The sequence below is a fragment of the Heterocephalus glaber genome, unplaced genomic scaffold (genome assembly GCF_053883595.1).
Source record: "Heterocephalus glaber isolate CG9 unplaced genomic scaffold, H.glaber_assembly_v1.0 deba00001781, whole genome shotgun sequence".
Classification (NCBI taxonomy): domain Eukaryota; kingdom Metazoa; phylum Chordata; class Mammalia; order Rodentia; family Bathyergidae; genus Heterocephalus; species Heterocephalus glaber.
This window is the reverse complement of record NW_028258467.1, coordinates 5,294,610-5,304,584: the sequence shown is the minus strand read 5'-3', so window position 1 is coordinate 5,304,584 and position 9,975 is coordinate 5,294,610. Positions and strand designations below refer to the sequence as shown.

The 9,975-nt window shown below is 50.4% G+C and overlaps 2 protein-coding genes across 3 annotated transcripts in view; both read left to right on the top strand.

The window, feature by feature from the left end:
* Positions 1 to 3,379, top strand: part of Coro7 (coronin 7) — a 100,593-nt gene extending 97,214 nt beyond the window's left edge. For both annotated transcript variants that reach the window (XR_015447875.1, XR_015447874.1), the window contains one exon: positions 224 to 3,379. The gene's annotated coding sequence lies outside the window, so the exon portion shown is untranslated. The remainder of the gene's footprint in view (positions 1 to 223) is intronic.
* The window catches only part of Tfap4 (transcription factor AP-4), a 56,765-nt gene continuing 47,013 nt past the window's right edge, over positions 224 to 9,975 (top strand). The window contains exon 1 of the mRNA XM_004864773.4: positions 224 to 312. The gene's annotated coding sequence lies outside the window, so the exon portion shown is untranslated. The remainder of the gene's footprint in view (positions 313 to 9,975) is intronic.

The following is a 9,975-nucleotide window of genomic DNA, read 5'->3' as shown; positions in this document are numbered from 1 at the left end:
CCAGGCCCTGATTTCCTCGCCCAGCCCAGGTGCATGATCACGCGGGAGGAGGCCTCTCCCGATTCCGGGCGTGCCATCCGTTCAAGATCGGGCTCGGCCCTTCGCCCCCCTGCAACGCCGGGCTAATCCCAGCCTTGCCCTTGGTCTCAGTTTCCATTAAAATGGAATAAGCATGAGACCTGGCTTGGTGTAACCTGAGCTTCCACTGTCTTGGTGTCAGCAGCTGGGACCACCAGCCCCCGCCCCCCAAAACTGAGCACCACGGGGGTCCTCGATTTCGCCTGGACCCTCCGCGCCCAGCGCTTGCTCGAGGTTAGTAAGTGCAACGAATGAACACACGCGAAAGAGAAAGCCCACACCCAGGGGCCGAGCTGTATTCTCCCTCCTCGTGCTGAACCTCAGATTTGCGTTCTTTGGTGTTTTGTTTGGGCTAATCCTCAGCCCCCGCCCAATGTCTTCTTGCTGCTCTGCTGTCTGGCTCTGCTGTCTGGTGGCAAATCGTGGCTCAAAACCAGCTCTCTTGCTGCTGGTCAACTCCTTTCCAGGTAGCCTTGAGAAGCCTAGAAGAAAAGGCACTTTAGAGTCAGCATTCCTTATAGGTGAACTGTCGGATTCCGGTTAAAATTTCCTCTTCGTTCTTGTAATTAATGTTATGCCGCCAGAGCCTGAAGCACGTGGGTCTTGGTTACACGGCATCCCCAGTACGGGCACAGCGCTTAGCATATGCATCTGACCTGGCGTCCAGGTCGCCACATAATAGGTGTTCATGATATGATGAACGCATAAGACACGTAGTAGGTACACTTATGATCTGTTGGTTGATACGGGAAAGAAATTGAAGAAGTTTATCTGGAGCAAAGGTCTTTTGGGGGCTATTTGGCGGTGACCTCCCAACGCCGGTTTTCTGAGTGTGAATAATGTGGAGTGTGGCTGGGTTAAACATTAGTCGGCAGATGGGTCCAGGGCGAGTGGGGGCGCAGCTTCGGGACCTAAAACTGCCAGGAGGAGGCTGTTAAGGGCCGACTCTGGGTCAGCCGAGTAGACTGGCGTCGGAAGGAGTGGAGGCTGAAGGTCAGAGAGCGCCCCCTCCTGGCGTTGGGAATCGCTTCGATTCAGCCCTGCAGCAGATACGCTCAGCCTAAAGAGCTGCAGCAGGGGAGAATCCAAGTGCATTCGTGAAAAGGTACCTAGGTGACTGGCTAGTTTAAATCTGTTAGCAAAAATACTAACCGAGGGACTGAGGGTGTAGTTCAGTGGTAGAGCACATGCTGAGCATGTGGTTCAATGCCCAGCGCCAGGAAAAAGCTTGCAGGATGACGGGCATTATGTAGTGGTGAACACAAAGGGCCAACACGCGGCGGGTGTAGCTCAGCGGCACAGCACCTGCCTAGCAAGCGAGAGGTCCTGAGTTCGATCCCTGGTACAAAAAAATAAACAAAAACACAAAAGCGCCAACAACCCCAGCTGAGGGAAACTTTTCTATAAGAAACTGAAACTTGGGCTGGGGATTTAGTTCAGTGGCGCCGCGCCTGCCTCTCAAGCTGAAGGTCCTGAGTTCGATCCCCCGTACAAAAAAAGAAAGAAACTGAAAAACTGAAACCTGAGCCAGGAATAGTGCCACACACTTGTAATCCCAGACGAGGCAGGAAGATCATGAGTTCGAGGCCAGCCTGGGTTACATAGGAAGTCTCAGGACAGGCATGGACTACTAAGAGAGACCCTGTCTCAAAAAAAAAAAAAAAAAAAAAAAGAATCCCTGGAGGGCCATTCTCGGAGTTCATTTTTTCAGCATGTTGCTCCAAGAAGAACTCTAGGATCCTCACTACCTCTGGATCCTGCATTGCACAGTGAATGGTAGTGCCTTCATTTCTGAGGTAGTTGTAAAGATTGAGGTTGGCAATCACTTCTAGATGTCAAGTCCAGCCCAAGACCCAGTTTATGTTCCTTTAGCCTCCAGAAAACCCCTAAATTTGGCTGCTCGGCTCCCACAAAACTAACAAGAGTGATGAGAAAAACTCTGTAATGTGTGGAGCTGACCCAACCAGAAACCCCCAACCCTCAGCCAGACCAGTTCTTCTACCAGACATTTTTTTTCTTGCAGTACTGGGGATTAAACCCAGGCCCCTCAAACTGAGTTACAGCCCTAGTTCCCCTCACCACCTTTCTTTTTTTTTTGAGACAAAGTCTCATTATGTAGCCCAGACTGGCCTCCAACTTGATGTGATCATCCTGCCTCAGCCTCCCAAGTGCTGGGATTACAGGCATGCGCCATCACCCCACCCCCTTTTTGAAAGGGCAGACTGGTGATTAAACTTCACACTGAGCTACGTCCCCATCCCTTCTTAAATTTTTATTGATTGAGACAGGGTTTCAGTATGTGGTTCAGGCTGGTCTTGAACTTACTATGTAGCCCAGGCTGGCTTCAAACTCACAGTGATCCTCTTGCCTCAGCCTTCCAGAGTGTTGAGATTACAATTATATGCCACCACACCAGGCTGTTACTAGACATTTTCATTATATTCCCAATAACCTTGGGTCCTTTTATTATTCCCATTCCACAGAGGTGGAAACTGAGGCACAAAGGAATTAACATAAGGTTTTACAAACTAGAAGAGCTGGGCATGGTGGCACACACCTGTAATCCTAGCACTCGGAAGACTGAGACAGGAGGCTTGCCATGAGTTTGAAGCCAGCCTAGACTACATAGTGAGTTCAGGACCATCCTGTACTACGTAGCGAAACCTTATCTCAACCAAAAAGCAAACCAAAACAAACTAGAAGAGGTATACTCCAGATTGTAATCTCAGAGGACTGATTCCAAAGTGTATACTCAAACTCACTGTTTCTCTGGGGTACCAGATAACTGGCAAAGTGGGGAACACCAAAGAGGGTTAGGCTCTGAGCTGTTTTCTTGGGGTTCTTCGTAGTGAAAGGTGAGCAAGGAAGAATGCCTTCCCTCCCTACCTTCTCCCTGGGGTTCTTCTCTCCAAGAGTCTTTTGAGCTCTCATCACTCCTATGTCCTAAAACTAAGAAGTCTTGGGAACATGGTTTCCAGTACTAGACTGTGAGTTCTCCAAAGAGTAGGACTCAGGAAGGAGTTGGGGATGTAGCTCAGTGGTACAGCACTTGCCTAGCAAGTGTGAAGTCCTGGACTCAGCACCAAAAAAGTCCAAAAAGCGTACTCAGAGATATTGGCTGCTCTGTCACTCACCCTGCAGGGTCCTGCACAGAGCCTAGCATACAATAAATGCTTCCTACATATTGCTGACATATTTGGAGGCTGAATTTGGTACCCTAATCTTTCACCGAAAAACACTGAACATGTCCTGTTTCCATTCATTCAAGAAATGCAAATTAAACCTTAGTGTTCAACATTTATTGAAGGCCTACTGTGTGTGTGATTTTTGTTTGTTTTTGGTTTGTTGTTGTTGTTTTTTGGGGGGTTTTTTTGGTACCGGGGATCAAACTCAGGACCTTGGGCTTGCAAGGCAGGCACAGTGCCACTGAGCTAAACCCCCAGCCCTGTTTGTTTTTGTTTTTTTGAGATAGGATCTCACTATGTAGTCTGGCCTTGAACTCCCTATGTAGTGTATTTTTTTTTTTTTTTTGGTACTGGGGATTGAACTTGGGACCTTGCGCTTGTGAGGCAGGTGCCAGAACCGCTGAGCTAAATCCCCGGCCCTTGAACTCCCTATGTAGCTCAGGCTGAACTTGATTTTATTGTCTTCCTGCCTCAGCCTCCTTATTGCTGGCCATGAACCACTACATCTGGCTCCACTCATGCCTTTAAAGAGACTTCTAGGTTTAGTGGGGCCCCTTCACTTGTCAGTACCTACACTTGATCTTAGCCAAAAAGCCAAGAAGCGATTACTTGTCAGTACTTAGAGGGGGTGCCATTCACTCATCACACGTATGTGCACTGCCAGGTGGACATCTGGACAATATAGCAGCTTAGTAAATGGCTTTACATTAACACACACTGTATTAAGGCCAGCAGGAAATCAGAGGTTTTGAGGCAATTCTTATCATTTTGGAACCTGAGCAGAGTGTGAAAGATATGACACCATAAAGAAATGAACCTTAGTTAGGGGCCGGAGATTTAGCTCTCAGTGGTGCCACTGCCTGCCTCACAAGCACAGGGTCCTGAGTTCGATCCCCAGTACCAAAGGAAAAAAAAGAATGAAGAAATGACCCGTAGGCCTATGTTGCAGACATAGGAGAGATGGTAGGAACCAGAATGGATAACCAGTGGCAAGTCTTGACATTTGACCTTTGACCTTGATGAGGTGCTTTGACCTTTCTGAGCCTTAATTTAATCTCCCTGTAAAATGAAGGTCTTCATGGCGCCTATCATGGGGACTATGTGAGGCTTTGCACAAAGTACATAGAATAGACTTTCACCACCAGCCAGGTGCAATGGGTATGCATATAATCCCAGCACTTGGGAAGCTGAGCAGGAGAATCAAAAGTTCAAGACTAACCTGGGCAATTTAGCAAGTCTCTGTCCCAAAATGAAATTTTAAAAAGGGCTAGGGATGTAGCTCAGTGCTCCCTTAGTTCAATCCCCAGTAAGGGAAGCAGAAGAAAAGGCTTTCACCAGCCTTTTCCTGATATGGATAAAGAGGCAAATAACAGTGGACCCTTGACTTACAAACTCGATAGGTTCCCAGGTGATGGTTGTAACTCAAGTTGGTTGTAAGTCAATACAGCTGAGATCTGGTTGTTTACCTGGGTACATGCTATAGATAACAAGAGGCAGATGAATCTTCCATTAACCTAAAGAACCCAAGTTGTTCATATGTCAGGTCAGTTGTAACTTGAGGGTCTACTGTAGTAGCTATTATTATTATTAATAAAGCTGCAATTCAAGGTGAGCAGGGCCTAGGTGCAAGGAAGGGATGGAGACACAAGAGGTCAGGATGAAGCTGGGCATGGTGGCACACCTGTAATCCAAGCATTCCGGAGGCTGAGGCAGGAGGATAGCCCCGAGTTCCAGGCCAGCCTAGAGTACATTCTGAGTTAAGGCCAGCCTGAACTACATATGAGACCCTGTCTCAGAAAAAAAAAATTGAGATCAGGATAACTGGTTAACCTTGAAGTGATGGCTAGTCAGTGCCTCTCTGTTGGTTGGCACTGGCCTGCCGAGCCTACAGGACTGGGGCTGTCTATGGGGTCAGGTGTTTATTCTGGGAAGTGGCCCTGGCTGCTCCTTTGGCCCTGCTCCAGGGAGAAAGGAGGGCTTCCAGAAGCAAGGACCATGCTGAGCCTGGCATACACCATGCAGCAGCAGCTGCACACAGGGGCCTGGCTGAGGCTTGCGGGTTTTGGGTCTCACCTGACCCCAAGACACTGGTTCTAGGGAGCCTGACATGCTCAGCTTTTAGAAGTCTAGAGACTGGACCCCAGACGCCAAGTCAGGGATTGGGGTTTCCAGGGTTGGAGAGAGTGACATCCCCATCCTGGCTGTGCTGCCCTTAGAAAAGTCTCTGGGCTTCTTCAGGAGGACTTCGTGGACACCCAAACAGTGTAGTCAAAGAGGGCTGGCGAATGGAAGGGCTTGAGTTGGATTAAATTGTCTGCGGGGGGGGGGGGGGGGGCGGCATTTTGCACTACCCAGCCTGTCCTGCCTTAATGTTTTGGTTTTCCCTGGTATGTAGCTTCTCCTCATCCCAGCCACACCCAGCAAGATTCAAGGGCCTTAAGTAAGCCCAATTTCTTTAAGTGTGGTGGAGGACTAGCACCAGCCCCCCTCAGAAAAAGCTGAGGCTGCTGGGCATGGTGGGACACTATATAATCCCAGAACTCGGGAGGCTGAGGCAGGAGGATCCACGAGTTCGAGGCCAGCCTGGGTTACCTATTGAATTCAAGGCCACTCTGAGTTACATACCGAGACCGTGTCTCAAGAAAAAAAGATCTGAGTTCAACTGTGTGATCATGGTTAAGTCACTGAACTGTTCTAAGCCTCTAGGTATATTATTGTACATACTTCAGTCGTATTGTTGGGAAGGTTTATAAGAGATAGTTAATATAAAGCCCACCATGCTTGACACAGAATAAGCGCTCAGGAAATTAGAACTCGATTCAATCGCCTGGGCCAGTCCCCCGTCCCTACGAACCTGCCTGCGAGGGAGAAGCCGTCCCTGCGTGTTCCGCCCCTCCTGCTTTCTGAGGGAGGAGACTCTCCCCACTGGGCAGCGACGAAGGGGTGGAGGAGCGGGCGCGACACATTTTTGAGTCTTTACCAAGTGGAAACTCCCTCCCCAAGGCGGAAGCCGGGGGCGCCCCACTGGGGCCCGAGCCTCAGCTGGGGCGGGATCCCGGGGGCGGGGCACCGCGGAGGAGCCAGCCCCGCCCCCACCAGCCTTATGAATATGAATAAGCCGGTGGGGAGCGGAAGTGCAAGGCTGCTCCCACCAGGCCGCCCCCGCCCCCGCCCCCGTCCCCGTCCCCGCCTTGAGCCTACGGCTGGAGCTAAAGGCCTGGCCTGGACACCCTGCTTCTCCCGCCCCACTCAGGGCCTCCTTCCGGCTGGCGCGCCCGGGACGTGACCTTGCGGGCGGTTCGCTCAGCCGCCGGGCGGGTTTGGCTGCGCTTTGTTCCGCTTACCGGGGACCTCCTGCCCCTGGGGTCCTGGCTTCCCAGCGCGCGCAGTCATCCATTCAGGCTGGCCGGCGCTGGAGTGAAAAGTAGAACGGCCTGTCCTCACGGGGCTTGTGTTCCCGGTGCCAGAAGCCACCTGCGAGACTAATACGTAAAAGTCACGGGCTTTCTGATGAGGGCCAAGGGGAGGACATAAGCAGGGGAGGACATAAGCAGGGGAGGGAGTCGCTGAAGGCGGTGTGAGCCCAGACCTGAAGGAAGTATGGGAACAAGCCATGCGGAGCATTAAGGAAAAAACATTCCAGAAAGAAAGGGCATTCCAGATCATTCCAGGTCGAGACCAGAGAATCAGGACTTTGAGGCCACCCTGGAGTGGGGAAAAAGGGAGACTGAGAATGGCGCAGTGATGATAAGGGCCCACAGTTTTGAGCAGGTATCAAGCAACGTGCAAATATTTTATACTTTTTTTTTTTTTTTAAGGTACCGGGGATTGAACTCCGGTCCTTGTGCAGCAGGCGGCGAAACCACTGAGCTAAATCCCCGGCCCCTGCATATTTTTAATTTTATCCTCAGAACAGCAGAAGGTGGAAACTACCTTATGGGTGGGGGGGTGCTGTAAATAACTCGCCCAAAGTCACACAGGTTAGCAGTGGTAAGACCAGCATTGGAAACATGTCATTGCAGGAAACATACTTAGGAGACCAGGATGGGGTGACCTTGACCAGGACCCGTCCTCCATGCTAGGCTTCCCTTTCCTCCATGCTAGGCTTCCCTTTCCTCCATGCTAGGCTTCCCTTTCCTCCATAAGTGCTGGGGAAGGGGCCAGAGACTGACCTCCAGAAGTGAAGGATGGGCAGGCAAGACTTTTGTTGCTGCTGACCAGCCAGGGTGCTGGATTGCAATAATGAGCACCCTGGGCGGGGGATTTAGCTCAGTGGTTCCAGTGCCTGCCCTGCAAGTGCAAGGTCCTGAGTTCGATCCCTGGTACCAAATAATAATAATAATAATAATGAGCACCCTGCAACTGGCATTCAGAAATCTGAGCAGATCAAGGGCTGGTAGAGCCTTTGTGGATGTCTGTCTCCTGGGGATGCTCTTGTTGTCCAGGCTCTGGAACAGGTACAAGTGGCTTTGGGAGGGACGGTGGTAGAAGGGAGAGATGACAGGGAACCTGTATGGCTGTGCGTTCTGGAGCAGTAACAAAGGCACTGCCAGCCAGGCAGGCTGCATCTGCCACCAGCAACTGGGAGCAGGCAGAATCACCTAGTTGTCCTTGCCAAGCTGAGGCAATTAAGGCACACACACAAAGCACATGGACCCTGTGCCTGCTGCCCCGGAGGTAGACGCTGCCTCTGAGGGTTTGGGCCCTGCCTTGTGTTGACTGTGCCTCTCAGGGGGAGAGGGGGACAAAGTGCATTCTTGCTCCAGTGAAGATTGATCTGGGCCTCTGGCCCTGAGGCAAGGAAGGTCTGAGGTCACTAATGAGGACAGGGAGAGTGTATCTTCTAGAATTTATCCTTTCCTCATCCTAGTAAAGCTCCCTGTCCTGGCCTTTAGGCTGTAGTATGACACATGGTCAGGATGGGAGCAGGACCCAGCCCTTTTTCTGGGGAGCTGGGTTGTTACATGAGGCCCCACCTTAGCTACCTAGTAAATGTGAGCGGCTGGGCATGGTGGCACACACTTGTAATCCTACCATTCAGGAAGCTGAGCCAGGAAGATTGCTGCAAGCTTGAGGCCAGCTTGGGCTACATAGTGAGTTCAAGGCCAGCCTGAATTACATAGCAAGAACCTGTCTCAAAAAACTAAAAACAAAACAAAAAACAGTAAATGTGAGTTACAGTGGGACAGTCATTATCAGGCCCATTCAAGAAAGAGGCTCAGAAAAAAAAAAGAGAAAAGAAAAAGAAAGAGGCTCAGAAAAGTTATGTGGTTCTCCCAAGAGCACACAGTTATAAAAGAGCAGGGATGAAATTCAAGTCCAAAGGGACATCAGGCACAAGCCCAGAGCTTACCTACTTAGAGACCTTTCTCCCAGCCCCTACTGGTCCAGGGATGTAGGGATGACAGATGGAAATGACCAAGGGGATAGTCACTTTCTACTCTTCAGCCACACAGTCCTTGAGGCTTATCTCCAGGCCTCCGTGTCTACATTGTCAGCCAATCCTTTCTTAGGATGGCTCAGGTATAGGGGATGGCTGGCAGTATGAGCCAGCCAGGTGCCTCTTCCTGAGAAGTCTGGAATGGTTTGGTCTTAGAGCTGGGCAGCTTGGATACCTGACTCTACTTGGGTGCCTTGGACCCCTCTGCATACCCTGGCCATGAACTGGAGGTGCTGGCGGTGCAGGTATCCTGAGTGGCCACAGAGAGGTCCTGGGCCATGGGTATGATTCACGAGACTCCTTTGTGGAGAGAATTAGCTCTTGGGAAACAGTCACTGCATTTTTTTTCCTCTCTGCGGTACTGGGATTCTACCCAGGGCTTTTGCGCTGAGCAACACTACACCCCCAGCCATTTAAAAATTTTTGTTTGTTTGTTTTAATTTTGAGACAGAGTCTCACTAAGTCACTAAGTTGCCTCAGGGCTCAAACTTGGTGATCCTCCTGCCTTAGCCTCCCAAAGTGCTGGCATTACAGGTACATGGCATTACCACACCTGAAGCATTGTAGGTATTTGGAGCTGGTTCCTGAGTCCCTCCACAGTCCTTTCCACTAGGGCAACACTTGAGTCTTGGAGCCCAGTAGGTATTCAGATTCACCACGCTATAAAACTGGAGTGTCATCCAGAAATCAGCATTTTTATTTTATTTTATTTATTTTTTGAGGCAGGATCTCGCTATGTAGTTCAGCCTGGCCTTGAATTCACCATGTAGCTCAGGCTGGCCTCAAGCTTGAGGGGATCTTCCTGCCTCTGCCTCCTGAGTGCTGGGATTACAGGTGGCCTACCACACCTGGCTTTTTTCTCTTTTTTTTGAATCAGCATTTTTAGCTCCCCAAGCTATTGCAATGCATGGAGTCCTCTAATCCTTGAAAGCCATTGTCCTGGATCTTCCAGCCAGGCAGCCAAGAGAAACTCTTTCCAGAGCCTTCCAGCAGCCGTTGGAGATGGGAACCTTATGTGTGTAATTGTTTTCCAAGACTGAATTTAAATGCATTCCAATCTCTACGGAGCACTGCCATGGCCCAGCTTCTCCTGTGTTTAGAATAAATGTCCCAAGCCATGGCCCTGACTCCAACCCTCCACTGCCAAGTTTCTCAAAAGGGTAGGCTACCCTGGTCACCTACTCCCTGCCAAGCTGCGTGCTAGCTTTCTTCCTTCTGTCTCTGTCCTAAACTGCCCTTGAAGCAGGACCTCACACTGTGACATCTTCTCAG